Source organism: Canis lupus, chromosome 2 (genome assembly GCF_003254725.2).
Source record: "Canis lupus dingo isolate Sandy chromosome 2, ASM325472v2, whole genome shotgun sequence".
Classification (NCBI taxonomy): domain Eukaryota; kingdom Metazoa; phylum Chordata; class Mammalia; order Carnivora; family Canidae; genus Canis; species Canis lupus.
The window spans coordinates 14832323-14839590 of NC_064244.1; the positions used below are offsets into that span (position 1 = coordinate 14832323).

The 7268-nt window shown below is 36.7% G+C and overlaps 1 pseudogene; it reads right to left on the reverse strand.

Annotated features, from left to right (window-relative positions):
* The window catches only part of LOC112670408 (E3 UFM1-protein ligase 1-like), a 29249-nt pseudogene extending 23615 nt beyond the window's left edge, over positions 1-5634 (reverse strand).
* Between the last annotated feature and the right edge of the window lie 1634 nt (positions 5635-7268).

A 7268-nucleotide genomic window follows, 5' to 3' on the forward strand; every position in this document is an offset into this window, starting at 1 on the left:
GTGAAAAAAATAGAAAAATATATTCCATGAGCAACAGAATCAAAACCATAATATACCTAGGAATAAATTTAACCAAAGAAGTCAAGTATCTGTAGAATGAAAACTGTAACACTCTACTGAAAGAAACTGAAGAAGACAAAACAAATGCAAGGACATCCTGTGTTCATGGACCGGAAAAATTAATATTGTTAAAATGTCCATGCCAGCCAGAGCTAACTATAGATTCAGTACAATCCCTATAAAAATCTCAATGGCTATTTCCACAGAAAAAAAATCCTAAAGTTCATATGGAACCACAAAAGACACCAAAGAGCAAAAACAATCATAAGAAAATAAAACACAGAAACATTACACTTCTTGATTTCAAACTGTACTACAAGCTCTAATAATTATGGTTCTGGCATAAAAACCATAGAGCAATGGAACCAAATAGAGAGTCCAGAATTAAACCCCTACATATATAGTCAACTACTATTGACAAGGGAGACAAGCATACTAATGAAGAAAGAACAGCATCTTCAACAAATGGTGCTTAGGAGACGTGGAAAGCCACTTACAGGAAAAATGAAATTAGACTCCCACCATCACCATTCATAAAAATGAACTCAAAATGAACAAAGACTTAAACATAAGACTTGAAACTAAACTCATAGAAGAAAACATGAGGAAAAGATCCTTGACACTGGTCTTGGCAGTGCTTTTTTGGATGAGAAATCAAGAACACAGGCCACATGGACAGGAAAAAAAACAAAAAACAAAAAACAAAGTAGGATTGCATCAAATTTAAAAGCTTCTGCGCTGCAAATGATACTCTGTAAAATGAAAAGGTAACCCAGAAAATGGAAGAAAATATTTGCAAACCATGTATCATATAAGGGGTTAATATCCAAAATTCATAAAGAGCTCTTATATTTCAATAACAAAATTACAAAAAATCCAATAAAAAAATGGGCAAAGGAACTAAATAGACATTTTTCCAAAGAAGACATTCAAATGGCCAACAGATACTTGAAAAATGCTCAACATCACTAATCATTAAGAAATACAAATCAAAACCACAATGAGCTCACCTCACCCCTCTAAATATGGCTATCATCAAGAATTCAAGAGATAACAAATGGTAGTAAGGATTTGGAGAAAAGAAAACCCTTGTGCACTGTTCGTAGGATTGCAAACTGATTCAACCACTATAGAGAATAGTATGGAGCGTCATCAAAAATTAAAAATAGAAATAACATATGATCCAGTAATTCCTCTACTGGGTATTTATCCAAAGAAAACAAAAAACACTAACTCAAAAAGATATATACCCCTATGCTTATTGCAGCATTACATTACTGACAGTAGCCAAAATATGGAAGCAACCCTAGATGAACTGATTGAAAAGATGTGGTATGTGTACACAGACACACACACACACACACACTCTCACTGGATATTACTCAGCCATAAAAAAGAATGGCATCTTGCCATTTGCAACAACATGGGTGGACCTAGAGGGTATTATACTAAGTGAATAAATGAGACAGAGAAAGACAAATACTATATGATTTCATTTATATGTAGAACCTAAAAACAAAACAAAACAGAAACAGATCCATAAATACAAAGAACAAATTGGTGGCTGCTAGGGAGGAAGGCAGTGGAGGGAGGGACAAAATTAGTGAATGGGAGTGGGTGATACAGGCTTCCAGTTACAGAGTAAATGCCTCATGGAGATAAAATGTACAGCATAGGGAACATAGTAGTACTGTGAAATAGTACTGTAGGGTGGCAGGACAGACGGTAACTACATTTGTGGTGAACAGGGTGTAACATACACAGTTGTCAGATCACTATGTTGTAGACCTGAAACTAATGTAAAATAAAAACAGATACTGTTAAAATAATGCAAACATAAGGTACAGAATAGGAGAAGACAGTAGCGGCTCCCATATTTGATAAAGAACTTGTATCCTGAACGCAAATATAATACTCAATAATAAGAAAACAAAAGTTGAAGGCTGCTAAGAGTAAATCTTAAAAGTTCTCATCACAGAAAAAAAAATTGTAACTATGTTTGGTGACAGATGATCATTTTGCAAAATAAACAAATACCAGATCATTGTGTGGTACCGTTGAAACTCACATAACATTATAGGTCAATTATACCTCAATTTTTTAAAAAGTAAAGAACTCAATTTTTAAATTGCAAAATATTTGGTGAAACACTTTAATAAAGAATATATATAAAGATAAACTAAGTATATTTTATGTGGTAATAAGAATAAAGATGATGCAAATAGGATGTTGCAACATGGTTGACTAGGAGGTCTAACCCAAACTCCTCACAAAACAAGAATTTAACAACTACTCACAGATCAGGGATGTCTGGGTGGCTCAGTGGTTGAGCATCTGCCTTCGGCCCAGGGTGTGATCCTGGAGTCCCGGGATCGAGTCCCACATCGGGCTCCTTGCATGGAGCCTGCTTCTCCCTCTGCCTCTCTCTCTCTGTGTCTCTCATGAATAAATAAACAAAATATTAAAAAAAAAACTACTCGCAGATTAATGAGTATCGGGGAGGGCTTGAGAGTACAATTAAGAAGCTGCAGTGACCAAGGGAAACACGAAAACCCAAGATGGCTGCATAGTAAGATGGAGAAAGCATTGTATCTGTGCCACTTCATTCCTCAAGCCAGGATAACTTGGCACCAAGAGACTCCCTCAGCCGTGACATTCCTCCATAAGGGAAAGGAGAACAGGAGAACTGGAGCAGCTTTTGCCATTGGGGACCCTGGCAGCCCTTGCTGTGGCTATCGATGCTCTGAAATCTTCATTGTCCAGTAGTCTCTCAATCTTTTTTCTTTTTTAAGATTTTATTTATTTATTCATGAGAGACACAGAGAGAGAGGCAGAGACATAGGCAGAGGGAGAAGCAGGCTCCCTGCAGGGAGCCTGATACAGAACTCAATCCCAGGACCCCAGGATCATGACCTGAGCTGAAGGCAGACACTCTACCAATAAGCCAGACAGGTGCTCCAATCCCTTAGTTTTTATTGACGCCGACTCCAGCTGACAGATCTACCCAGAGCCACAACCACTGCTGTACTCCTGAATCCAGAGCCAGAGACACGGCTATGCTTCCCCAGGATCAGAGATATCATACCCCATTCCTCAGCTCTGGTGCTTCATTTGCACATTGTGGTCCTGGAACCACTGCACTTACCCCTGAAACAGACAGCCCTCCCCTCACCCCTGCTCTGAGAACTGGTGCCATCATGCACTCCTGGAAACAGTGTCTTCAGACCCAGTCTAGAACCAGCACTGTCATGCACACCACCTAGCCAATGCCCTCATGCTCACTTACAGGTGGTTTTTTCCCTACCAAAGCCAATCCATAGAATCTGAAAGAGGTGACTTCCTTCAAAAGTAGAGACACCAACACAAGGCTACAGAACCATGAAAAAAAAAGAAAAGGAAGCCTGATGTAAACAAATGAACACAACAAATTTCCAGTAACTGACCCTAAAGGAATAGATTGCCTGACAAAGAATTCAAAATAACTGACAAAAAGAAGCTCAGTGAGCTACAAAGGTACATGGAAAGACAACTGAACGAAATCAGGAAAACAATACATGAAGAAAATAAGTTCAGCAAAGACAGAGAAGTCCTAAAAAAGAATCAAACAAAAATTCTAGAGATGAATGAAAACAAAAATGCAAAAGAGCTCTTCAACAGCGGAGTGAATCAAACAGAAGAGAGAATTAGTGAACTCACGTTCATAATATTTGAAATTATCCAGTCAGAGAAAAAAAATTAAAAGAAGACACCTGCTCCCCAATGTTTCTAGCAGCAATGTCCACAATAGCCAAACTGCAGAAGGAGCCTCGGTGTCCATCGAAAGATGAATGGATAAAGAAGATGTGGTTTATGTATACAATGGAATTTTACTTAGTCTTTAGAAACGACAAATACCCACCATTTGCTTCGATGTGGATGGAACTGGAGGGTATTATGCTGAGTGAAGTAAGTCAATCAGAGAATGACAAACATTATATGGTTTCACTCATATGGTGAATATAAAAAATAGTGAAAGGGGAGAAAATGAGTGGGAAATATCAGAGAGGGAGACAGAACATGAGAGACTCCTCTAACTCTGGGAAACAAACAAGGAGTGGTGGAAGGGGAGGTGGGCGGGGGGGTGATGGGCACTGAGGGGGGCACTTGGTGGGATGAGCACTGGGTGTTACGCTATATGTTGGCAAATCGAACTCCAATAAAATATATACATATTAAAAAAAATAAAAGAAGGAAGAAAGCCCATGGGTTTTATACAAATTATAGAAGTCCCACAATAAGAAGGAAGAAAAAGGGCAACTGCTTATTATAAAAATATGCTTATTATAAAAATAATGATCCCCCCAAAAGCCCCAAATCTGGGGAAGAAAGCAGACATGCAGATTCAATAAGTTTAAAAGATGCCAAATAGGCTGAACACAAAGAGATCTGCAATAAAACATATTACAATTGTCAAAAGTCAAAAACAAAGGGAGAATGTTAAAAACAGCAGAAAAGAAATGGCTTCACATGTAAGGGACCCCCTCAGACTATCACCAGGTCCCTTAATAGAAATTTTGCAGGCCAGGAGAGGGGTGGAAGATATATTCAGAGTATTTAGCAAAGCCATCTTTTAAAAATGAAGAAGAGATCAATTTTTCCCCAAGCCAACAAAACTGAGGAACTTTGTCACCATTAGACCTTACATTAGTCTTACAAGAAATGCTTAAGGGAGATCTTCAAATTGAAGTGAAAACACACTAAACAGCAATGCAAAAGCATATGAAATAATGGATCTCACTGGTAAGGTAATTGTATGAACAAATAAAGAATAGTGTAACTGAGTAATGATAGTATGTAAATTACTTTCAATCCAAATATAAAAGTTAAAGGGTAAAAATATATTAATAAATACACAATATAAAAAGAAGCAACCTCTGAGTAGAAGAACACAACGTGTTGGGAGGAGAGTAAAAGTGTAGAATTTTCATACAAAGCTGAAAATAGATGGTTATAATGATAATATTTTTATGCACACCTTGAGGTAACCACTAAAAAAAACCCCTATAATATATACATAAAAGATAGAGAAAAATATCAAATCAAATCACCACACACATAAAATATCATCAAACAACAAAGGAAGCTAGCATGAGAAGAGCAAAACTTCTCTAAAACAGACAGAAAACTATTAATAAAATGGCAATAGGAAATTTCTACCTAACAACAAAATAATAATAAAAATAATAAAAATAAAAGATGAATACCTACCATTTGCCTCCACGTGGATGGAATTGGAGAGTATTATCCTGAGTGAAGTTAAGTCAATCAGAGAAGGACAATCATTATACGGTTTCAATCATAGGTGGAATATAAGAAATAGTGAAAGGGATTATAAGGGAAAGGATGGGAACTGGGTGGGAAAAATTAGAGAGGGAGACAAACCATGATGTTCAAGTCAGTTTCAAAGCAGCTTGGGAGGCCCGCTCTGGTCTCCTCAGAAAGTCTTCTTATGTGATAAACCTTTGCCTACCTCCCTGGTCTGTGTGTGGCATTGTCAATCTTGAAATCCAAACCAAACTTTAGCTGGGGATCCATCGTACCAATACCAGGTAATCAAAACACCATTAAATGGCTAAAATTAGAAAACCTGACTATATTAAATGTTAGAGAGGATGAGGAGGAAGTAGAACAATTATACATAGAAGAAAGTAATGCACAACTGCTTTGGAAAATAATTTGTCAGTTTCTTAAAAAGCCAAATAGACATTGACCCTATGACCCAGCAATTCTGCTCTTAGGTATTTGCCTAGGAGGAAAGAAAGCCTATGTTCAAATAAAGACTTGTACATGGAATGTTCATAGCAGCTTTATTTATAACAGCTTCAAACTGGAAATGACCCAGATAGTTCATAAAATGGAACACTATTCAGTAATTTTAAAAAATTAAACTGGTTATAAATGTAAAAATATGGATGAGTCTCCAAAATTTGTGCAGATTAAAAGAAGAGTACACACTGTAATTTCCCATTTATATAATTTCTACTTGCAAATATCTACAATGACAGAAAGCAGAAAACGGTTGTCTGGAGACCAGGTTAGGAATGGAACAAAGGTGTTGGTGGGGGTGGGGAGGTGGGGAGCAGGAGTTAAAGATTAAAAGGATGCAACATGGAAATTTTGGAAATGATAAATGTATCAAATGTATCCAGTATCTTGATTTTGGTGATGGGTGTATGCCTAGGTCAAAACATGAAATTTCACACTTCATGTTTTATATGGAAATTGTACTTTGAATTTTTTCTTTTAAAGATTGGATAATTTCACCTTGAATATTTGTTGACAGAAGAATAAATACTAAGGATTGTGATCCAAGACACAATGTGTCTCGGATTTCCCCCAAAGGTCATTCTGGGTATTCTCTTCAATTTTCCCATTTTCATTCCTTTTTTGAATCCTGTCTTCCTCTTTCTTGGTTTGCACCCTCATGTTATGCAAGACACCCTTCAGGGGTAGTATGAGAAAGGGCATTTCTGTAAAATTACCTGAATAGTATTTATAGGATACCTTGGCTAGGCACAGAATTTCAGGTCAGAATTTCTTTTCCATTAGAACCTGGAAGGGCTTGGCTATTGCCTTGTTTCCCTTGTTGCTGTCAAAAAGATCAAAGCTATTATTCCTGATAATATTCCTTTGTACATAGACATTGTTTTTTGTACATGATCTTTCCTTTTCTTCACTCCCTTCAATCTCTCTGGGGGTCTGTAGGATTTTCTAATTGCTGCCATCAAAGTTTATGATGATGTGCTTTAGGATGAGTTTATTTATCCATTTTGCTAGTCTCTCAGCAAACATCTTCAACCTGAAAACTCATTATCCTTTAACTTTGACAAATTTTCTCAAGGAGTTTTCCCTCTTTTTTTTTTCCTTTCTCTCAATGGTAGATCAACTCTTCAGGTTTCAGTCGGACCTACTGCTTTTGCTCCATTGATTTTCTTACCTTTTCTTTTTTTTTTTTTTTTAATCTTTCTTGAGCAATTTCCTTAACTCTACCAACCCTTATATGGAGTTCTAAAATTCTATTATATTTCAATTTTTAAGATTTTGAGTGTTTATATGTATATGTACCATTCTGTTCTTTTATGGATGCATACATTCACTTGTTTCTAAAGCATGTCAGGGAAAGTTTCTATCTTTGTGGTGTCCTTCCTCCTGGATATGAGTATGTTATA